This window comes from Solanum dulcamara, chromosome 11 (assembly GCF_947179165.1).
Source record: "Solanum dulcamara chromosome 11, daSolDulc1.2, whole genome shotgun sequence".
Taxonomy (NCBI): domain Eukaryota; kingdom Viridiplantae; phylum Streptophyta; class Magnoliopsida; order Solanales; family Solanaceae; genus Solanum; species Solanum dulcamara.
The window spans coordinates 24,910,457-24,936,101 of record NC_077247.1 but is presented as its reverse complement, the minus strand read 5'-3'; the positions used below and the strand labels follow the sequence as shown (position 1 = coordinate 24,936,101).

General features: G+C 37.1%; 2 long non-coding RNA genes across 2 annotated transcripts in view; both read left to right on the top strand.

Moving 5' to 3' along the window:
• Positions 1 to 24,250, top strand: part of LOC129874297 (uncharacterized) — a 61,202-nt gene extending 36,952 nt beyond the window's left edge. Inside the window, exon 4 of the long non-coding RNA XR_008762868.1 lies at positions 23,994 to 24,250. This is a non-coding gene — a long non-coding RNA (uncharacterized LOC129874297). The remainder of the gene's footprint in view (positions 1 to 23,993) is intronic.
• On the top strand, positions 13,330 to 14,538 carry LOC129874298 (uncharacterized). Its single transcript, XR_008762869.1, has 3 exons — positions 13,330 to 13,694; positions 13,790 to 13,860; positions 14,497 to 14,538. It is a non-coding gene; the product is annotated as an uncharacterized LOC129874298 (long non-coding RNA).
• Positions 24,251 to 25,645: the final 1,395 nt, after the last annotated feature.

Genomic DNA, 25,645 nt, shown 5'->3' with positions numbered 1-25,645 from the left:
CCACCATTTCTATGGGCAAAATTGTCCTTATGAGAATATTTAATTTTTGAGGAAATAATTTTGACTAAGTAGCATTACCTTGTGTTTGTAACTTGATTTGAGAGAATTTTATCTTATGGAGAGGATGAAATTACGAAAAAGAATTCTTAATTTGTGCTTTTGTTTGTGTACTTGATAATTTCCAATGATAGATGGGTTACTGTACTTCTTAAGGGAAATCGTACAAAGTGTTTTAAATTTCCTTGAGAGTTCTTTGGGGAAGTCTGAGTTCCCATTGGAGTTGATTTATGAAGTTGTTGAACTAAATTAGACTATTTTTGGTCGAAGTGGTGACAGTGAAGCCCCTGCGATTCACAATGGTTGCGCTCTGTTTTGCTGGTGAAATGCCAGTCTAACGAAAGAACTTCATGTTCCCTAAGGTTTTGACTGACATTTTACTTGCGAGTCATAGGTCTCCATTGGTAAAATGCTGGTCCACCCAATTTCATACCAGGTTTTTGATTGAAGATAACGATTGTATCAGCAACTTACAATTTAGTATGTGCGAGCCTCCAGTTCAATGTCGGCTTAACTTTGAGCATTAATTGTTACATACCTGGGTTTTAATTGATGTATTCATTTGATATCCTATGTTTTATTTTATATTTGTTAACTTGTGTAGTTTGTTTCTTATTGTTATTAACCTCTCGTAGCATAGTGACTTCATCGATAAAAGGACTACCCCTACAGCTGGAACAATCCATTTCTATGTAAAAGGAGGTCTTGATGTGTCACAAATTTATGACACATTCGAAGATCAAAACAATGAATTATCGTGAGTTCTAAATATGTTGTTGTAGATATGATGTGTTTTTGTGTTAACAAGCAGGAATATTAAGTCGAAGAACTTAGAGAACAAAAAGTTGAAAAAATTGAAGTTGGGTAAGTCCACGTGACCATATATAAACCATTAAAACCTATACAGCCCGTGGACTTACCCATGAATAGAGTGCTAAGAAGATCAAAAAAAATGCCAAGGAAATTGACACGAGATCCTATACAGACCGTTAAGTATTGTATGGTCCGTAAGGATTACCCGTGAAAGGGGTGCCGGAAGTTCAAGAAAATAAAATCTAAGGGAAAGGTCATGACACCCTATACGGTTTGTGAAAGTATCTACGGTTCATGAACTGGTCCATGAAAGGCAACTAAGGAAAAAAAGAAAGGAACTATATGAGACCCTTGACAAGCCGTGAAGACCAATACGGCTCGTAAAGATGTCCATGGAGGTTGGATAACCAGAACTTTTGTAACTATGTCGAAGTTCACGAGCACCTATACAGGTCATGAACCTCAATACAGGACGTGAAAGGCAAGCATGAACTAGTGATGAGTTGGCTTTTTCTATTTTTAGGTATATTTTATGTTCATAAATAGTCTATAGTAGGGTTTATTATTTTTTTAGGCACTATGAATGCAGAATTGAGTTTTGAGAATGACTTTTCAAGGTTTTGGAGTGATAAAAATATTACTTTCTTCTTGATTCATTGTTCTTACATTGTTTTGATATTAATTGCTTAATTATCAAAAGTAATTATTTCATGAATTCTACACACATTCTTATTATTTTTCTTGCGACTATAAGCATTGAAATTCTACAACTAGGGTTGTGAGAACCACGATGAAATAATAAAGTAGGAAAAGTATAAGTGGTTCTCAATCAATGAATTAGCATGCATTATTGTTATCTTTGTTTTGATTTATTATTTACAATTACACATGCTAGAACTCGTGTGAATTAAATACTTGCTCAGGAGAGGGGTAGTGATTATCTAAGACCCCAAAAGTTGCAAAGTCAAAAAATAAAATGTAAGGATGAAATCTCAGAAAAATTTCACCAATTTAGTTTCACAAAGCCCTTCACGGTCCATGGCCCGTGGAAGGGAGTCATGGTAGTGCCAGAGAATGAAAGTGAGATCAGTAGAGGACCATGCCTGGGTTCACGACACGTAGTCATATTCACGGACCGTCAAATGGTCAGTGGAAGCCAACTCCTAAAACCATGAAGTGGGTCAACTTCACGAGGTCCACTATGGCCTGTCAAGTCCATCACGACCTATGGCCCCCTTCGTCAAGAGTGCTTGTCCAAGCTTTAACAAGGCAATCTTCACGGACCACCCTATGGCACGTGGAGATTTTCACAAACCGTGAAGATGGTCCATCCAGGGGTCCATTCATTTTTATCTTGGGGAGTTAAGGTCAATGTTTTAGTGTGGGAATAGATTTGGAGATATTTTAAGGTCATATGAATCCTTTAGCACACAGTTAAGTTGAGAGCTTCCTTATCAATTGAGTTTCGATGTGAGATTTTACATAGGTCAACTTCAACCAATGATATCTCCTAGAATATAATTAATTTGGTGTTCCATGACCTATTTAATTATATGTCTTTGAATCCTCTTTGCAACTCCACTAAATTTGTCTCATTTGGAGCTCAGAGTAAAAAGTTATGCCTATTTTAGTGAAGCCCTGTCAAGCAGTCTCATGTTCACGACCGGCACTATGAACTGTGAAGGTCAGTACCGGTCTTAATGCCTTCCGTGATGGATGACTACAACCTTTTTTCAGCAATTTCCTACACATATCCTGGGGTTATTTTGGTCCTTTCCAAAGCCTTTTAACACAATTCTAAGTTGTTTTGGGTGTTTTGAAGGAATATATCATTCCACTAACTAGTTTTTCCCTCTTAATCATCAATCTAAACATTCAAGTATCTAGAAATCCTCTCTCTAGAAAATCCTCTCAAGACTCTCTTCTTCTCCTGTTATACTCTATTGAAGGATCAACTAGGGTTTCCAATTCTTCCATTAATTTCAAGCTTCAATCAAGGAATCCACCCAAGGTATGTGGGTATTTGATCATAGGGTATTTTCACGCATGGAGCCCAATAAATTCTCTACTTTCTCAATCAATTAAAGTATATATTTTTATAGGTTTTATGATCTTCTTTCTAATTGCATGAATTATGATTCCAATTATGATTATGATTCTATCTTAATATAAATTGATGGTTATTGTATTGAATTAAAGAGTTTTTTCTATGAATTTTCCTACATTGTTCTTTAGGGTTCATGATATGAATTATGAGTATTTTTAATTATGTATCCAATTGAAATTATTTTCATGAATTATATATGGATTGATATAAAGTACATGATCATGCAGGTTTTCAATTGAATTTCATGGTTTCCAAGTCAATTCATCATATGTTCATGTTTTCACGTTATTTTCAAGTATAAGTCTTGATCATGGAATTTGAAGAGATTTTTAATAAATGATTATGGATGACTCATGGGATATTTATGAATGATGTTTTAGTGATATTTCAAACAAGTTTTATGAATGAGGGTGACATAAGACCCTTATGATATTTCTATGAAAGAGGATTCGTAATGATGGAAAGCTTACACCCACATTACATGAATCATATGATAATGACATACTCTTATTAACAAGTTTTATTAATGATTATTAAGGCCTGGGAATGACTCATGAAGAATAATGAACGATGATGAATGATCTATTCCTACAATATATTTATATTATAATATAATATGTATTTCATGGGATATTGTACTTAACACAGAGTGCACTAGTAGAGATTACCCGTGTCCCATAAACTACGTGACACCGTAGGAAAAGAGATTCGAGGCGAGTACCCAATCTCAAGAGATTAGAGGTGAGTACCCAATCTCAAAGGCTAAAGGCGAGTACCTAGTCTAAATGATGATAATGTTGGACGGAGTTTACCTAGGCAAGTAGCCTCACATCTTCTCAATGTGGATATCATCGAATTCCATATTATGGCTCGCATGGTCTTAATGTTAGTTACGGTTATCTCCCACATATGTATGGCCCTTAACATGCTTAAATGACTAATCCTTTTTTTTACTTTTATATGACACTCTTATGGGTTATTGAGCATTGATATTTCTTATGGCTACTTATGATTAACTTATGGATTTTGCATTGACCATGTCTTATGTCTTATGATGTTTTAAAAGGATTTTCACTATGTTTTAAAGTTCGGTCATGTGTACAACATGGTTTTACTATGCAATGCATTGCCTACATATTTATTACTTTCAAATGTACTAACATATACTTCATTTCCTACATTATATCACAATATAGGGAAAGGAGTTCCATCCTCTTCTCATGGCTAGTTGGTGATCTATTGAAGATTAGTTTGATGAGTATGTCGTGCAATACAGTGTACTCTAAGTCTTTTCCCTCTAACAATTGTTCTTTGCGATTTTCAGAAAATGAGTCCAAGAAGATCTCCACTTCCAAGAGAGGTTTATGCTAATAAGGGACAATCCCCTCATGCTCGTAATGATCCTCTAGTCTATCATGTTACCCATGCCGAGATTTGGACCTCGACCTCTATGCTAGCCTAATTCATAACTACCCAAGTAAACCAAGGGGTGGTGGCTACTCCAAATATGATTAAACTAGCCTCAAGGGTTATAGACTTTACGAGGATAAAGCCTTACAAGTTTCATGGGTCCAAGGTTAGTTAGGATGCCCAAGACTTTACTGACGAGGTGCATTAGATCATCGCTATTATGGGGGTGTCTTTGGCGGAGAAGGTGGAGTTGGTGGCCTACCAACTCAAAGGTGTTTCTCATGTGTGGTATAATCAATAGAAGGCTGAAAGGGTTAAAGAAGGTCCCATAAATTGGGAGAATTTCAAGCTTTCATTTCTTGAACGCTTCTTCCCATTTGAATTGAGGTTGGCGAAGGTGTTGGAGTTTATCAATCTCAAGAAAGGTAACATCAGTGCGAGGGAATATGCCCTCAAGTTCATAAAGTTGTTCAAATCTTCTCCTTTTTTGGTAGTTGACTCTTGTGACCGAATGAGTAAGTTTATTTCAGGGGTGATGGACTTGGTGATGAAAGACTACCGAACTGCTATACTTATCAAATAGATAGATATTCCTAGGCTAGTGATATATGCCGAGCAAATTAAAGAAGAGAAGTTGAAAGAGAGGTCTACGAGGGAGTCCAAGAGAGCTCGAACTGATGATGGTTCATCCTTTTCTAGTGATTTAGTGTATAATTCCAACAAGGATAGGGTGCCAGACCCTAATCAATAAAGTAATGCTTATAGTAGTCTAGCCTTCCCCGCATGTCCCAAGTATGAGGGGAACAACCCGGGAGATTTTCCAGCCGGTTCTGGTGCATGTTTTGGCTGTGGTAAGATGGGTCATAAGATAAGGGATTCCCTTTGGTTTCTAAGATTGATGAGGATAGTCATCGGAGAGATCAGCCCAAACCTTCTTTGGGTTATCTGACTTGACAAGGTACCTCATCTAGTATGTTATGAGTTCTTTGTTTGATTTTATGATTTGTATGGATTAACTTTGTGTTTTTTATGCCTTGATTGAACTTAGAACCCAAGTTGTTGAGTTTCAGAGTAAATTGAAGAGTTAATCCCTCATGTCTACTTTTGTAAATCCTTACATTTCGGTCCTCCTCATGTTTTCATATGCATGCATTTTCATGAAATTGGTCTATGCATTTTGAAAGTGTCACAACATTCATGTTGAGTTGTTATTCCTCTTTCCATGCTTTATTCATTCTAGTTAGAGTACTATTTGAGGACGAATATTCCCAATTGGGACATATTATATAACCCCGAAAGTTGAAAAATGAAATGTAAGGATGAAAGCTCAGAAAAAATTCACCAATTCAGTAGCACCACAATGTGTGGAAGGAGTCGTGGTAGTTCCAGAGAATAAAAGAGTGATCAGGAGAGGACCACGACTGGGTTCAGGACCCATAGTCATGATCACATTCTGTCAAGTGGTCCGTGCAAGCCAACTGTCAAAAAAATGAAGTAGGTCAACTTCATGAGGTCATATATGGCCCGTCGGGTTCATCAGGCCCATGGTCCCCTTCCGTTAGGAGTCTTTGTCCAAGCTTGACCAAGGATATCTTCATGGACAACCCCACAACCCATGGAGATTTTCAAGGACCATGAAGACGGTCTGTTAATTTTTATCTTAGGGATGTTAAGGTTAATTATTTAGTGTGGGAATATATTTGGAGATATATTAAGGTCACATGAATATTTAGTACAAAGTTAAGTTGAAAGCTTAATTACCAATTGAGTTTCGATGTAAGCTTTTACATAGGTCAACTTCAAATAATCATATCTCCTAGAATATAAAGAATTAGGTATCCTATTACCTATCAAATTGAATTTCTTTGACTCCTCTTTCTAACACCACTAAGTTTGCCTAATTTGGAATTCAGAGTAAAAAGTTATGCCTATTTCTGTGAAGCCCTATCAAGGAGTCGCATGTTCACGAACGGCGCTACTCACTAAGAAGGTCAGTACAGGTCTTATTGCCTTCCATGATGAATGGCTGCAATCTTTTTTCAGCAACTTCCTACCACATCCGAAGGTTATTTTGGTCCTTTCCAAAGTCTTTTAACAATATTCTAAGTCATGTTTGGATGTTTTGAATGAATATATAATTCTACTAACTAGTTTTAACCTCATAATCATCAATCTAAACATTCAATATCTAGAAATCCTCTCAAGACTCTCTTCTTCTCCTACAAGACTTTATTTAAGGATCAACTAGGGTTTCCAATTCTTCCATCAATTTTCAAGCCTCAATCAAGGAATCCACCCAAGGTATATGGGTATTTGATCCTAGGGTACTTTCACCCATGGAACCCAACAAATTCTCTACTCTTTCAATTAATTAAAGTATATATTTTTATGGATTTTATCATCTTCAGTCCAATTGCATTAATTATGATTCCAATTATGATTATGAGTCTATCTTAATATAAATTGATGGTTATTGCATCGAATTGAAAAGTTTTTCTATGAATTTTCCTACATTGATCTCTAGGGTCCATGTCACGACCTACTCCATAGGCCGTGACTAGTGCCCGAGTTGGGCACCCATACATATCCTTAGCCCCACTTAGCGTGTTTAGAAGAATAAACAAAAGTAGAAATCAAAAAGAGGTCGCTAGAGAGCGTATGAGAACAGATATAGCACAAAAGGGCCGTTAAGGCCATCACGAAACACAAAGCCCAAAACATATATACATAACTCATATCACAAGTCTACATACCTCTACCGAATGATAGCCTAGTCATATGATGGGACAGGGCCCCATCGTACCCTTAACCAACATGTACAAATGTACAACAAAAAAGTTACTACCAAAATAGGCCTCCAGAAAAACGAGCACTGCCAACCAATAGGGTGGATGTCCTAAGCGAGCGGATCAGCAAACCGAGCGTCTGTACCTGCGGACATGTAACGCAGCCCCTGAATAAAAGGGATCAGTACGGACAATGTACCGATTATGTAAAGCATGGACTGTAATAGGTAAATCCATTACCAGAACAGAAGGTGCAAAAATGAGCAAAATATCCAGAATATCAAAATGCTTTTCATAACTATAGATAATGTATGCAGAAAAGCATATGCCATATCCGGCCCCATTATGGGACTCGGTGAACAAATCATGGTTGCCGTCCCATCACTAGCGCCACAACACATCATAACTCCAGAGTAGAGAATATCTTTGTAACAAATCATATCATATCAGATGGTAATATCAGATCATATTATATCATATGTGTACATGGCACATCATAACTCCACAAATCAAACTCATGTACAGGGCGTACCTTCCCCCTCACGTCGGGGCATGGCAAACGATGCATAAAAGTACGCATGATGACAAAACCTGATTCGGGCTTGGTGAAGGAGGTATTGAGGCATCCACGAGTGGAGTAGTGAGAAACTAAATGCACTTTAAATTATTTTTGAGACTCGATGGATTTAATAAAATGAGCTATTATTCAAAAATCAATACAAGAGTCGTATCAAGTACCTTTTGAATATACTATGAGTTATATCCAAATAGAACTTTTGGAATCATTTACACATATCTAGGCACGTTAAAATATCCTTTGGAAAATTAAGAATTTGGCCATCCTAGCGGCTCTACGAATAGGAACTTCCTTGGAATCATATAAAAGTCATATACTTGTTTCATAAAAACCATGCCAAAAAAGAAGATTAGTTTTATGTACTTATGTCAAAAGAATGCCAAGAGAAAGAATGGTTAGCTTTACATACTTATACCAAAGACATGCCAAAAGAAAGAAGATAGCTTCACATACCTCTTACGGATTACTCCTAATACGTTCCCCTCATCGTCTCTTGAACTTATTTAACATGAAAGTAATACTATGGTTAATTAAATTTCACGTTCCAATTCCAACTCTACAACCAAGTCTCCATAGAGGTCATTTCCTTATCCATTTCCCTTGACCAGTTCATTACTAGTTCCTAAGTTATCGAAAATCGGTCAGTATCTCCCCTATAACTTCAACATCCCCGAGATTTTAACTCGGCTAAGATATCAAAAACCATACCAAAAACAACAACCATCAGAATATATATAAATAAATCACTTCAACATTACTTAATACAACTCCAAACCACTAGCTCAAAATTACGATATCAAAATAGAGTTTTTAACCTGTATTTCGTAAAATCTTTAACCATACCAAACGGGGGGATCATGTGGATGAAACTAGAATAACCCACACACTTTTTATAACACTTTCCATCCCTGCAACACACCATCAGACCAGCTGCAAATACAACACCACAATCACAACACACTACTCGACTTCGATTTATCTATAACGACTTCAATTTAGTTTGTTGCTAATGTCAAGCATCCTTATGAAATTTCCCCACTTCCAACATCATTAAAGACATGTAATATACCTCATAAAATCATCATAAACTTCAGTTCGAAAGGGAAAACTTTACCTTACCCGAAACGCGCCTCGGAATTTCCTTTAGCGCAGTTGAAACTTTGGGACAGTTTGTTAACGTTTTCGGGATTCTCCAAACCATAAATTTATATTAATAACACCTTCATACCTTCGTAGTATACCCCACATAATTAATTCACAGAATGGAATTGGAGAACTTACCTTTTTTCTCCTCCCAAAACCTTAAGTATTTCTTCTCTCTAGCTTAAGTATGTAAGATTTCCAAGTTGGTAGCATATGTAAATAAGTTGAGTCCTATGACTCATTATTCGGTCTCCAACTTCTTCCGGATTCTTATAACTCTATTTCCAATCTTCTCTACTATGGGGTATCGCATTCTCCTTTCCTTAGAGTTGTTTAATAGCATTATAGCTTATCCATCTCACATGGTAACTTCTAACAAGATTAAGAACCTTTAAAGAAACTCAAAACCTCCCAAGGTATAAAAGTCTTTCAAGACACAAAAGTACGGGGTATAACAGTTCATGATATGAATTATGGGTATTTTCAATTATGCATCCAATTGAGATAATTTTCATCAATTATATATGGATTGATATAAAGTACCTGATCACGAACATTTTCAATTCAATTTCATGATTTCCAAGTCAATTGATCGTATGTTCATGTTTTCACCTTATTTTTAAGTCTAAGTCTTGATCACAGAATTTTAAGGGATTTTCAATGAATGATTATGAATGACTCATGAGATATTTATGAATGATGTTTTAGTGGTATTTCAAACAAATTTTATGAATGATAGTGATTTAAGACCCTTATGATATTTTTATGAGAGAGAATTTGTAATGATGGAAGGCTTACATCCACATTACATGAGTCACATGGTAATGAGATACTCTTATGAATGAGTTTTATAAATAGTTATTAAGGCCTATGAATGACTCATGAAAAATACTGAATGATGACAAATGAGCTATTCCAATGATATAATTATATTATGATATGATATATATTTCGTGGGATGTTGTACTAAGCATCAAGTGGACTAGTGGCGATTACTCAATTCATATAAACTACGTGCCACTATAGGGAAAGATATTAAAGGCGAGTACGCAATCTCAAGAGATTAGAGGCGAGTACCTAATCTCAAGGACTAGAGGCAACTACCCGGTCTAAATGATTATAATGTTGGATGGAGTTTACCTTGACAAGTAGCCTCTCTCCCCTTCTTGATGTGGGTATCATTGGATTCCATGTTATGGCTCGTATGATCTTAATATAGATTAGGGTTATCTCCCCCACATGTATGGTCCTTAAGATATTTAAATATCTAATCCTCTTTTTTTTTTTACTTTTATATGGCAATCTTATGGGTTATTAAGTATTGATACTTATGACTACTTATGATTTAATTATGGGTTTTGCAATGACCAATCTTATGTCTTATGATCTTTTAAAAGGATTTTCACTATGTTTTAAAGCTTGTTTATTTGCACAACATGGTTTTACTATGCAATGCATTGCCTAAATACTTAGTATATTCAAATGTACTAACGCATACTTTATTGCCTACATTATATCACAATGTAGGGACAGACTCTCCATCCTCTTCTTGTGGCTAGTCTGTGATATATTAAAGATTAGTATAGTAAGTCCTCATGCTTCGAGGGCAAGCCGAGTCATCCTCTCTTTTATTGTCATTTCTTGACCTGTTGATGCTTTGAGACTATTTCATGTCTTGTCATTTTCTTTCCTTTGAGGGTGATCTAGGAAAATGTCCTAGTCACCGTCTATATAGTCAAGTAGACGCATGTTGGGCATATGTATAAAAAGTCTATGTTGTCTTGATTCTATCTAGATATGCTATATCTTCTTGGAATTTTATGAGTTTTCTCTTATTATTTACCTTATGTATGCGTATGATATGCTAAGAGGCTTTGTTAGGGTTTCTTTAGGATTCCTAATCATTGTGTCACATCTAAACCCTAGTTTGGGTCGTGACAAACTTGATATCATAGCATATGGTTTTGAAGTTTCCTAGGGAGTCAAAAATGCCACATCAACATGGGTGTAAAGCGTGCAACATTTATGAGTAGGAGTCTATGAGGCGTCTTAGGAAATCCTCACTTCTTTCATGATCTATGTCATGTTATAGAGTGTACTCTAAGATTTTCCCTCTAAAGATTGTTCTTTGCAACTTTAAGAAAATGCATCCAAGAAGAGCTCCACTTCCAAGAGGGATTGATGCTAATGAGGGACAAGCCCCTCAAGCTCGTAATGATCCTCTAGTCGATCAAGTTACCCATATCAAGTTTTGGACCACCATCTCTATGCTAGCCCAAGTCATGACTACCCAAGTAAACCAAGGGGTGGAGGCTACTTCAAATGTGGTTAAACTGGCTTTAAGGGTTAGGGAATTCACGATGATGAACCCTCTCAAGTTTCATGGGCCCAAGGTTGAAGAGGATCCCCCAGACTTTATTAACGAGGTGCATACAATCGGTTCTATTATGAAGGTTTCTTCGGTGGAGAAGGTGGTGTTGGCGGCCTACCAACTCAAAGTTGTTTCTCAAGTGTGGTACAATGAATGAAAGGCCGAAAGGGTTGAAGAAGGTCCCATATGTTGGGAGAATTTCAAGGTTAAATTTATTGACCGCTTCTTCCAACTTGAATTAAAAGAGGCGAAGGTGTTGGAGTTTATTAATCTCAAGCAAGGTAACATTAGTGTGAGGGAATATGCCCTCAAGCTCACAAAATTATCCAAATTTGCTCCTTCTTTGGTAGTAGACTCCCATTCCCGAATGACTAATTTTATTTTGAGGGTATCTAACTTAGTGATGAAAGAGTCCCGAACCACTATGCTTTTTAAAGAGATGGATATTTCTAGGATCATGACTTATACCGAGCAGATAGAGGAAGAGAAGTTGAAAAAGAGGTCTAAGAGGGAGTCTAAAAGGGCTCGAACCGATGATGGTTCATCTTTTGCTAGTGATCCAGTTTATAAGTTCAACAAGGATAGGGTAACAAACCCTAATCAACAAAGTAATGTTTATAGTAGTCTAGCTTTCCCCGTATGTCACAAGTGTTGGGGGAACAACCCAGGAGATTTTCCAGCCGATTTTGGTGCATGTTTTGGCTATGGTAAGATGGTCCATAAGATAAGGGATTCACTTTGGTTTCTAAGAGTGATGAGGATAGTTATTGGAGAGCAAATCCCTACCCTTCTTCGGGTCGTCTGACTCAACAAGGTACCTCATCTAGTATGTTATGAGTTCTTCGTTTGATGTAAAGATTGGTATGGATTAAATTCCTGTTTGTTATACCTTGATTAACCTTAGAAACTAAGTGGTTGAGTCTCATAGTAAATTGAAGAGTTAATCCCTTATGTCTACTCTTATGAATCCCTATGTTTCGGTCCTCCACATGTTTTCATATGCATGCATTTTCATGAAATCAGTTTATACATTTTTAAAGTTTCATTTCATTCATGTTGGGTTGATAGTCCTCTTTCCATTCTCTATTCATTATAGTTTGAGTCCCATTCGAGGATGAAAGTTACCAAGGGGAAGATATTATAAGACCTCGAAATTTGAAAAGTCGGAAAACAAAATGTAATGATGAAATCTCAGAAAAACTTTCACCAATTTAGTTTCACGAAGCCTATCACAGGTCGTATTCAGTACCATGGCCCGTGAAAGGGAGTCGTGGTAGTGCCAGAGAACAAAAGTGAGATCTAGAGAGGACCATGACTGGGTTCACAAACTGTAGTGATGATCACAGACAGAAGTGAGTCTGAATCATGAGGTCCACTATGTCCCATCGAGTCTATCATGGGCCATGGTCCCCTTCCGTCAAGAGTCCTTGTACAAGCTTGACCAAGGCAATCTTCATGGACCACCCCATGGACCATGAAGATGGTCCATTCATTTAGCGTGGAACTAGATTTGGAGATGTTTTAAGGTCACATGAATCCTTTAGCACAAAGTTAAGTTGAAAGCTTCTTTAGCGATTGAGTTTCGTTGTAAGCTTTTACTTGGGTCAACTTCAAACAATCATATCTCTTATAACATAAAGAATTAGGTGTCCCATGACCTATAAAATTAAATTTCTTTGAGTCCTCTTTCCAATAAAATTTTTTATTCCTACCCCTTACCCTTTCATTCAATGTTGCGCCACCGAATTTGCCTCCTTTAAAATTTGGAACAAAAGGTTATTCCTATTTTAGTGAAGCTGTTATACCCCGTACTTTTGAACTTCAGAATGTTTTTTTAAACTTCTTGAAAGTTGCCATGTGGCTCGGATTATCGATAACGTTATCAAATAACTCTAATGAAAGGAGGATATGATGCCCCATAGAAGTGAAGGTTGTAAATAGGGTTATAAGGATTTGAAACATGTTGGAGGCTAAATAACAAGTCGTAGAACTTGACTTACTTACGTAAGCTACCAATTTGGAGGTCTTATATAATTAAGCTACTAGAGTACATGTTGAGCTTAAATAGCAAGGAATGCATAGGCTCTTAAAGTGAGACGAGATTACGAACTCACAAAAGAGAAATAAGGAGATGACGCGCCTACTCGAAGCAATAGGTGATGCACCTACTTGGACCAAGTAGGTGACTCACCTGCTTGGGGTGGACTCCATGTTGCCATGTGGTAGCGTATGATTGGGAGCATGGATGAGGTGGAGCCCTAGGGGCTGACACATGTCACCCCTAGGGGCTACCCCATGTCACTCTCCAAGGGAGTGTATATATACATGTCTTGATGACTAAGGATTTATTTCCGTAGTCTTTTACTTAGAAAAAAAGAGAGAAAAACGTGAGAGCAAGAGCAAGGCAGCCACGGGTTGCTCCAATTCAAGGTAAGCCTCTGACTTTCGTTCCGTTCATTAATTATTTAAGGTATCCCACGGCTACATGACGATGTTTAATAACGTAAAATAACTATTTGGGACAGAAAAGGAGTGACGCGAACAGCCCGCAAACTTTCAGCATGTTAACGAGCTTCCAAAGTTGATTTTTGGCAAGGTATGGCTTGATTCTCTTCTCCCATATTTTTGTAAATGTTTAAGCATGTTATCTATGTGTAAATATGATTTGGAGACATGAAAATAGGTATGTTATGGCTGAAGGATGTTGCAGGCCGTGTAGGGGCTGTTTTGACGATATTCTAACGGGTTAAAGTTTGGCTAGTGTCGTTGTTATTGTGGTATTGTATTGGGAGGTGTTTTGTAGTGTTTCAGGGCTGTAAATATGTCTAAATATAGGTATAAGTTCTTCTGTTTGCATCCACATCACGTCCCATTTCGTGTGGTTGAGATTTTATGAAATAAAGATTGAAAACCGTATTATGGAGTCGTAGTTTGAGCGGGCTGTTTGGGACTTGTTTTGTGTAATGTTGAAGTGGTGTAATTGTGTATTGGCTGCTGGTTGTTGTTTTTAATATGTCTTCTAAGGTTTGTAGGTTAATTGGAAGTTCGGATAGGGCTAGTTATAGAGGAGATGCTGGCCGAATTCTATTAACTTCTTAACTAACTTTATAGACTAGTCAAAACTAGTCGAGAAAGGCAAATAAGGAATTGATTCCTATGGGTGCTTGGTTGTGGATTTAGAAGTTGGAAAGTTAAAGGTTATTAATCTTAGTAATACCTTCGTGTTAAATAGGTTCAGAGGACGATGAGACAAGCCGGGTTAAAAGCAATCGATAAGAGGTATGTAAAGCTATCCTTCTTTTCTCTTGGCATGACTTAGCCATAAGTGATGGATATATGAAATGTAGGGGTAATTCAATTCATATAACCCCTATTATGATTTATAATTCTTATCTACTGCTTGATATGAAAACTCTTGCAATAGTTGAGTTGTTGCCTTTCAAGTCTTCTACGTGTTGAAAAATAGTATACATAAAGCCTAAATCTCCTTTATTTTGGAATGTCCTAACTATAAGTGAATTGATATATGATATGAGTTTGGAAGGAGTTCCATCCATAAGTTTCGTACATAACTCATGACTCGTGTTCACTCCTGAATGCTAGAAGTCCTAACGTGAATGTTAGAAGTCCTAAAGTAGTTGAACTACTACCCTCGAGCCTTCTATGTGTTGAGTAGTAACCGAGTACGTAAGCTCCTATTTCTAAAGACTCTGTGATGATAAATGTCTCTGATTGCATAAGTTGTGTAGCATTATCTTGATGAAAGTCTATGATTCCTGAGACATCGTTTGATATTGCCCCTAATGGCCTTTAGAGGAGACTTGACATGATGATCATTTTGAGCCTCAAATGCTAGTTCATGACGATTATTATACCGAGTCTGAGATGATGAGTTAATTGCATATGGTTACTCACTACTCTACTCATGCATGCTGTTAAAACATCTTTCACCTAGTCTCATAAAGGGTCGGGTATGACCAAGTCCTATAAAGGGATGGGTATGATATATGATAATATGATTATTCACCGAGTCCCATGAAGGGCTGGGTATGATTGAGTCCCATGAAAGGCCAGGTATGACCGAGTCCCATAAAGGGACGGGTATGATATATGATGATATGAGTATTCACCGAGTCCCATAAAGGGTCAGGTACGACCGAGTCCCATAAAGGGTCGGGTATGATATATGATGGTATGATTATTATGATCGTTTGATTATTCACCGAGTCTCTCACTAAAGGGCCGGATACCTTGTGTAGGCATGCATATAAAAATATAGTGATACATTTGTGATCCCGAGCCCCATAATAAACCAGAGGTAATGTGATGACATATACGATAAGATTATACCATATACAATGAAATGATTCTGTATACGACAATATGATGAAGTAATATATATGATGATATGATGACATGTTAAGATGATGAAACGATTATGACACCGAGTTCACTAGAGGATCGGGTACAGTGTATGAGAATGTATATGACTACATGTCCTAAGATGCAGGTATAGTGAGTTGTTAAATGTTATATTTGTTTCATGTATCCCTAATTCTCTTATTATCTCACTTATATTGTGTTATGCTTTATATACTCAGTACATATATCGTACTGACCTTCCGTTCTCCGGAGGGCTGCATTTTATGCCCGCGGGCACAGATGTTCATTTCAGAGATCCTCCAGCTTAGGATTTCCACTCATCTATGTTGGAAGGTCTCCACTATTCTTGAGCCTAGCTCTTCGTGTTGGTCATTTGATATGGGTATTTGTTTATTCAGGGGTACGGCGGGGGCCCTGTCCCACCATATGTTATCATTCATAACTCATAAAGGTCTGTAGACATGTATATGTGGGTTGTTTATAAGTTTGTTTCAGTTATGCCTGTATGTCGCATTGTAAATGTTTTTATGTCAGCAGCTTTGTCGGCTTGCGTTCCCTTTCATGATATGGTACGAATGAAAGGGGCTACATGTACCTAAAAAAGATTAGATCCATTGGGGTTTTTATGTATAGTATCATATCATACACAGTTCAACTTGACTATAGCTGATAGATACATATACAAGGGTCCAGGTCGGACCCCAGTCGTGACCTACGAGGTTAGGTCATGACAAAAGTGGTATCAGAGCAGTTCTTCCTTGGAGTGTCTATAGACCGTGTCTAGTAGAGTCTTGTTTATTGGTGTGTTCTGCACCACATGTATAAACAGGAGGCTACAGGACATTTAGGATGTTACTTTCTTTCATATCTATGATCGTGCGATAGAGCCGAGTCATAGGGGATAAAATTCCTTATACTAACCTGTGATTTCATTAGAAGGATAGCATCGATAAAAGAAAGTAACTGACCATATTGGAAGTTACAAAGCACGCAGGTAAGCAAAGGCACGTAGGAGATATGTCAGGTAAGGTGTGGAAATATAATTTACATGTAAAGTTGAAAGGTGAAAGGATAAGTAGACAGGGCAGTGTAATAGATGCAGTTCAGTGGACGTACGAGGTAAGTCCATCATATTATACTATTATTGATATTGGGCACCCTGTGTGGCTACGATGTGATATGACCTAAATATATATGTTGGCCCTGTGAGGCACTGTTGGCATTTTCTGCATGCAAGTGTTGAGATAGTAAGAAATGCAAAGGAAACTCTGCCCAAAGTTTCCCAGAAATAGAAAAAAAAAGAGAAGGGAGAATGAGTTATAAGTTCATAGTATGCTCTGGAAGTTGATACCGATGGGATAAGGCTAGTGTTATGGTGAAGCTCGAAGCACGGGTCATCAAAGTGTAAATGCTCCTGAATGGAGAATTTGAGATGATTATAAGCACTAGCTAATTACTAATTGGAACGTATGGAATGTGGCTTGAATGCATTGCTACCTTAAGAATACTACTCGAGTACCAGTGTTTAGACTAGAGTTAGTACTGTATATCGAGAATTTTTAAGTACCTCTCGATTATGTTAAGGTTTCGTACATAGATAATCTAAAGTATATGTGGTAGAGAGAAAGATATGAATATGATGTAGTATACCAAATATGTGGGGAGAAGACTCATATGCATCTGAAAAGTTGACAATAAACAGACAATGTCATGGATACACCCTAAAGGGGGAAGTGGATATGAGACATACAAGCGTGAGATGAAACCAACCGATATTACAATGTGTTAACATGAACACTTAAACTTCAAGTGAGATCCCATGCTAGAATAAGTTAGCAAGATCTAAAAGCCAACAACGGGCGGATAAAAGTCATGATATCTAAGATCGTGCGGAGAACTATTAGTAAAGACTTTGAATAATATGGCATCATAGAATGGGTACATACAAAAGGGATGAATGCGACAAGAGAATCATAATGAGAACTTAAAGACATTGTAAGGGATAGCCAGGATATACTGGACTAAAGGTTAGGATGTGGGTAACAGAGTTACTGGCTACTGATATTGTGATGTATAAGTAACAAAAAAGAAAGGATGAAAAATATCTTCTATAGTGAAATAGGAGAAAACTTTAAGGGTAAGTAAGAAAAGCAAAAGCAAGTGTGACAAACTAGACTGCTAGTGCGTGTCGGTACAATGAAATGTGTAAAGCAAAATAAGCTAAGAGGAAGAAAGACTATGATTAGAATGGAACGCACTTGGTACAAATTGTACAAGAATAGTTTTGCAACCTACGAATGTTGGTATGTTATGGGTGAGATCAAGTGGTTACTTGATAAAAATAATAAGAACTCAGTAACAATAATATGATTGCAGTATTTTGGGTACATCAAAGAAAAGTATGACATAGTTTGAGGAAAAACTATTGAGATATGGTTAGTATTGAGGAAAAAAGCCATAGTGAGCCCTAACATCAATCGAAGGGGATAAGAGACAATGTAGGGTCTGTATAAAGACTAATATGGAAACACTAAGGCATCTTTGGAACTAACTAAGTACCTACACATGCTCGTGTAAGGATTTCAATATGACGGGGGTAAGAGAACTAGAAAGGAAATCTGAGTAAAGGCACATTGGAATATACCTAGAGTATTATAAGTTGGCATAAGAGAAATTGTGAAATAGCTTAAACAAGATCGAGCATCAAAAGCCTGATAACCTCTTACAAAAGATAGAAATCCTGACTTGGAAATGGATAGGTCCAGATGTGATCCAGCAAGTTATTGATAGAGTAAAGTTTATTCGGGGAAAATCTATTAACAGCCCAGAGTCGACAAAATTCATACACAGATAATTGACGACGACCCGTAGAGTTTAAAGTTAGAGATTGGGAGTTCATGAAAGCCTCACCAATAAAAGGAGCAGTGAGATGCGGCAAGAGAGGAAAACTTATCTCAAGATACGTTGGCCCTTATTAGGTAGGCAAGATTACCTATGAAGCGGACCTACCATCTTATTTGGAAGTGATATATCTATTTGTTCACATGTCAATGCTCCACAAATAAATAAATGACCCTTCTAGAGTATTTCTCGTGGATGAGGTCTACGTATCAAAGGAGTTATCCTACAATGAGCAACCTATCTCCATCTTGGGTTGGCAAATTAGAAGGTTGCGAACTACGGATGTGCCTTCCGTCAAAGTCTTATGATGAGATAAGCATAAAAAAGAAATGACCTAGAAAGCCGAAGAAGAGATGGGAAAGAAATATTTATATAGGTTCCCTATGTCTACAGGTGATCTAAACTCCTAAATTAATTGGGAGGCCTATGGATGACAACCATTATAAAAAGTTCCTGGAGTCCTTGTAAGACCTTATAAGACTAATTAACATTCGAGGACGAATGTTTAAAAGGGGGGAAGGATGTTATGCCCCATACTTTTGAAATTTGGAACATTTTCTTAAACTTCTTGAAAGTTGCCATGTGACCCGGATTATCGATAACGTTATCAAATAAATCTAATGAAAGGAGGATGTGATGCCCCATAGAAGTGAAGGTTGTAAATAGGGTCATAAGGATTTGAAAGGAGTTGGAGTCTAAATAACAAGTCGTGGAACTCGACTTACTTACGTAAGCTACCAATTTGGAGGTCTTATATAATTAAGCTACCAGAGTACATATTGAGCTTAAGTAGCAAGGAATGCATAGCCTCTTAAAGTGAGACGAGATTACGAACTCACAAAAGAGAAATAAGGAGACAACGCGCCTACTCGAAGAAAGTAGGTGATGCACCTACTTAGACCAAGTAGGTGACTCGGTGCTTGGGGTGGACCCCACGCTGCTATGTGGTAGCATATGATTGGAAGCATGGATAAGGTGGTTCCCTAGGGGGGCTGCCATGTGTCACCCCTAGGGGCTACCCTGTGTCACTCTCCAAGGGAGTGTATATATACATGTCTTGATGACTAAGGATTTATTTCCTTAGTCTTTTACTTAGAAAAAAAGAGAGAAAAGTGTATGAGCAAGAGCAAAGCATCCACGGGTTGTTCCAATTAAAGGTAAGCCTCCGACTTTCATTCCGTGAATTAATTATATAAGTATCCCACAGATACATGACGGTGTTTAATAGCGTAAAATAACTATTTAGGGCAGCAAAGAAGTGACGCGAACAGCCCACAAACTTTCAGCATGTTAAGGAGCTTCCGAAGTTGATTTTTGGCAAGGTATGGCTTGATTCTCTTCTCCCACATTTTGTTAAATGTTTAAGAATATTATGGATGTGTAAATATGAGTTGGAGACGTTAAAATAGGTATGTTACGGTTGTAGGATGTTGTAGGCCGTATAGGGGCTATTTTGATGATATTCTAACAGGTTAAAGTTTGGCTAGTGTCGTTGTTATTGTGGTATTGTATTGGGAGTTGTTTTGTAGTGTTGCAGGGCTGTAAAGATGTCTAAATATAGGTATAAGTTCTTCTGTTTGCATCCACATCACGTCCCATTTCGTGTGGTTGAGATTTTATGAAATAAAGATTGAAAACCGTATTATGGAGTCGTAGTTTGAGCGGGCTGTTTGGGACTTGTTTTGTGTAATGTTGAAGTGGTGTAATTGTGTATTGGCTGCTGGTTGTTGTTTTTTAATATGTCTTCTAAGGTTTGTAGGTTAATTGGAAGTTCGGATAGGGCTATTTATAGAGGAGATGCTGGCCGAATTCCATTAACTTCTTAACTAACTTTATAGACTAGTTGAAACTAGTCGAGAAAGGCAAATAAAGAATTGATTCCTATGAGTGCTTGGTTGTGGATTTAGAAGCTGGAAAGTTAAAGGTTATTAATATTAGTATTACCTTCGTGTTAACTAGGTTTAGAGGACAACGAGATAAGCCAGGTTAAAAGCAATCGATAAGAGGTATGTAAAGCTATCCTTCTTGGCATAAGTGATGGATATATGAAATGTGGGGGTAATTCCATTCATAGAACCCCTATTATGATTCATAATTCTTATCCAATGCTTGATATGAAAACTCTTATAATAGTTGAGTTGTTGCCTTTCAAGTCTTGTACGTGTTGAAAAGTAGTATACGTAAAGCCTATCTCTCTTTTATTTTGGGAATGTCTTAAATGTAAGTGAATTGATATATGATATGAGTTTGGAAGGAGTTCCATCCATAAGTTTCGGAGATAAATCATGACTCGTGTTCACTCCTGAATGCTAGAAGTCCTAACGTGAATGTTAGAAGTCCTAAAGTAGTTGAACTACTACCCTCGAGCCTTCTATGTGTTGAGTAGTAACCGAGTACGTAAGCTCCTTTTTCTAAAGACTCTGTGATGATAAATGTCTCTGATTGCATAAGTTGTGTAGCATTATCTTGATGAAAGTCTATGATTCTTGAGACAACGTTTGATATGGCCCCTAATGGCCTTTAGAGGAGACTTGAGATGATGATCATTTTGAGCCTTAAATGATAGTTCATGCTGATTGTTATATCGAATCTCAGATGATGAGTTAATTGCATATGGTTACTCACTACTCTACTCATACATGCTGTTAATACATCTTTCACCGAGTCCCATAAAGGGCCAGGTATGATCGAGTCCCATAAACGGACGGGTATGATATTTGATGACATGATTATTCACCGAGTCCCATGAAGGGTTGGGTATGACTGAGTCCCATGAAGGGCCGGGTATGACCGAGTCCCATAAAGGGACGGGTATGATATATAATGATATGAGTATTCACCGAGTCCCATAAAGGGCCGGGTACGACCGAGTCCCATAAAGGGTCGGGTATGATATATGATGGTATGATTATTATGATCGTTTAATTGTTCACCGAGTCCCTCACTAAAGGGCCGGATACCTTGTGTAGGCATGCATATGAAAATATAGTGATACATTTGTGATCCCGAGCCCCATAATAAACCAGAGGTAATGTGATGACATATACGATAAGATTATACCATATACAATGAAATGATTCTGTATACGACAATATGATGAAGTAATATATATGATGATGTGATGACATGTTAAGATGATAAAACAATTATGACACCGAGTTCACTAGAGGGTCGGGTACAGTGTATGAGAATGTATATGACTACATGTCCTAAGATGCAGGTATAGTGAGTTGTTAAATGTTATATTTGTTTCTTGCATCCCTAATTCTATTATAATCTCACTTATGTTGTGTTATGCTTTATATACTCAGTACATATATCATAATAACCTTCCGTTCTTCGGGGGGCTGCATTTCATGCCCCAAGCATAGATGTTCATTCAGGAGATCCTCCAGCTTAGGATTTCCGCTCAGCTATGTTGGAAGGGCTTCACTATTCTGGAGCCTAGCTCTTGGTGCTGGTCATTTGATGTTGGCATTTGTTTATTCAGGGGTATGGCGGGGGCCCTGTCCCACCATATGTTACCGTTCATAACTCTTAGAGGTCATAGACATGTGTATGTGGGTTGTTTATAAGTTTGTTTCAGCTATGCCTGTATGTCGCGCTGTAAATGTTTTTATGTTATAGCAGCCTTGTCAGCTTGCGTTCCCTTTCATGATATGGTACGAATGAAAGGGGCTATATATACCTAAAAAGGTTTTAACCCATTGAGGTTTTTGTGTATAGTATCACATCACACATAGTTCAACTTGACTATGCCTGATAGATACATATACGGGGATTTAGGTTGGACCCCAGTCGCGGTCTATGGGGTTGGGTCGTGTCAGAAGTCATGTCAAGCAGTCGCATTTTCACAACCATCACTAAGGACCGTAAAGGTCAGTATGGGTCTTATTGCCTTTCTTGATGAATGGCTGCAATCATTTTTCATTAACTTCCTACACGCGTCTCATGGTTATATTGGTCCTTTTCGAAGCCTTTTAACCATATTCTAAGTCACTAACTAATTTTTCCCTCATAATCATCAATCTAAAAGCATTCAAGTATCTAGAAAAATCCTCTCTCTAGAAAATCCTCTCAAGACTCTATTTAAGGATCAACTAGAGTTTTCAATTCTTCCATCAATTTTCAAGTTTCAATCAAGGAATCCACCCAAGTTATGTTGGTATTTGATCATAGGGTACTTTCACCCATGGAGCCCAATAAATTCTCTACTTTTTCAATCAATTAAAGTATATATTTTTATGGGTCTTATGATCTTCATTCCAAGTGCATGAATTATGATTCCAATTATGATTATGAGTCTATCATAATATAAATTGATGGTTATTACATCAAATTGAAGAGTTTTTCTATGAATTTTCTTACATTGATCTCTAGGGTTCATGATATGAATTATGGATACTTTCAATTATGCATCCAATTAAGATTATTTTCATGAATTATATATGTGTTGATATAAAGCACATGATCATGCACATTTTCAATTGAATTTCATGGTTTCCAAGTCAATTGATTATTTGTACATGTTTTTACCTTATTTTCAAGTATATGTCTTGATCATGTAATTTTAAAGGATTTTAAATGAATGATTATGAATGACTCATGAGAAGTTTATGAATGATGTTTTAGAGATTTTTCAAACAAGTTTTATGAATGAGGGTGACTTAATACACCTACAATATTTCTATGAAAGAGGATTCGTGATGATGGAAGGCTTACACCCACATTACATGAATCACATGATAATGAGATACTCTTATGAACGAGTATTATGAATGATTATTAATGCGTATAAATGACTCATGAAAAGTAATGAATGATGACGAATGAGTTATTCCTATGATATGTTTATATTATGATATGATATGTATTCTTTGGGATGTTGTACTTAGAACCGAGTGGACTAGTGGAAATTACTCATGTCCCATAAACTACGTACCACCATAGGGAAAAAGATTAGAGGCGAGTACCAAATCTCAAGAGATTAGAGGCGAGTACCCAATATCAAGGACTAGAGGCAAGTACCCGGTCTAAATGATGATAATATTGGACAGAGTTTACCTTGGCAAGTAGACTCCCCCCTTCTCGATGTTGGTATCATCATATTCCATATTATGCCTCGCATGGTCCTAATGTCGATTACGATTATCTCCCACTTACGTAAGGTCTTTAAGATGTTTAAATGACTAATCCTTTTTTTTACTTTTATATGATCCTCTTATTGGTTATTGAGCATTGATACTTCCTAAGACTGCTTATGGTTTACTTATAAGTTTTGAATCGGCCATGTCTTATGTTTTATGATGTTTTTAAAGGATTTTCACTATGTTTTAAAGCTTGTTCATTTGCACATTAGGGTTGTTGTATGCATTGCATTGCCTACATACTTAGTACATTCAAAACTAACATTTACTTCATTGCCTACATTATATCATAATGTAGGGACAGGCGCTCCATCCTTTTCTCGTGGCTAGTTGTTGATCTATTGAAGAATAATGTGGTGAGTCCTCATGCTTGAAGGGTAAGCCAATTCATCCTCTCTTTTATTGTCATTTCTAGACTATGTTGATGTTTTGAAACTATTTCATGTCATGTCATTTTCTTTCCTTTGAGGGTGAGCTAGGAATATGTCCTAGTCCCCGCCTATATAGGCAAGTAGAGGCAGGTTGGCCATATGTATAAAGATTCTATATTGTCTTATTTTTCTCTAGATATGCCATATCTTCTTGGACTTTTATGTATATGCTTATGATATTCTAAAAGGATTGATTGGGTTTCTTCTGGAATCTTAATTTTCGTGTCATATCTAGGTCCTAGATTGGGTCTTGGCAGATTAGGAAAAGTTAACTACAATATAGATTCTAAGTTACAAACCTTCGTCTAAGACCTTAAGCCCAAAAGGGGATAATCTTTTGATGTCAAAACCAAGGGTTAGTTAGTCATATATTTTGAGACCAAGAGGTGAAGAGTTAAATTTATCTAATAGGGTCGGAAGGCATTTAGATATCCTTAACTTGTTAGAATTTATATGTTATTCATTGAAATGACATCACTAATGCGATATGTCTATTGAGTTAAATGTAACAGGGACACAATCCTAGCTACTTTCTCATATTAATTACAACTCTAAGACTGTTTTACTATGCTATTGCAAACACTATTACTAATTACTAAGTTAAACATAAAACCTAAGTTTAATTTATACATTTTTACTTTTGAGATATATTGGCTACAACTAAACATCACTGTTATTAGGTTTATTTCCTCTGCATTATCTGTGGGATCGAGCCAAAACTAGTTGGATTTCATATTTGACAGCGACTACTTTCTACTTCTTAATTAAAGTGTATGTGTGGGCGTATCCAAATTTGGTGTTTATGTCGGAGATTAAACTTAGGTCACTCACATGGTAGGAGCATTCACCATTACATAATAATTGGTGCATTTAACTTTGCTAGGGCATTGTGCGATCTAGGAGCTAGTATAAATCTGATGTCGCTAGCTATCTATAGGCAGTTGGGTTTGGAATCCCCCAAAATGACTACAATGAGATTGTTAATGGAAGACCGATCAGCCACAAGGACCATGGGTATTCTATGTGACGTGTGGGTAAGAGTTCATAGGTTCATTTTCTCGGCCAACTTTTCCATTCTAGACTATCTGATGAAGGGGTGATTGAGGTGTCCATCGAAGAAAAGTTTGTTCTTGAGACATTGGTTGCTATGATTATGAACTTTGATGGCATCTGTATAGAGGGATATGAAGAAACTGTGAAGGTTTTACAGCGTCACAACCTTATTCCCCTAAAAGCTAGATCTTGACCTCAAAAATAGGCCAGCTATCTAAGCTACCATTAAAGAGTCGCTTGTGCTAGAATTGAAAGAGTTGACTTTCCATCTCAGTTATGTATTATTGGGTTATGATAACACTTTACCGGTTATTATGGCTGTAGATTTGAGTGTGGATTAGGTCAAAGAACTTGTGGAGGTACTACAGAGATTTAAGAAAGCAATGGGATGGACCATTGCTAACATTATAGGCATACCTCCTGGTATTTGCACTCATAAAATTCAACTGGAAGAAGATAGTACCCC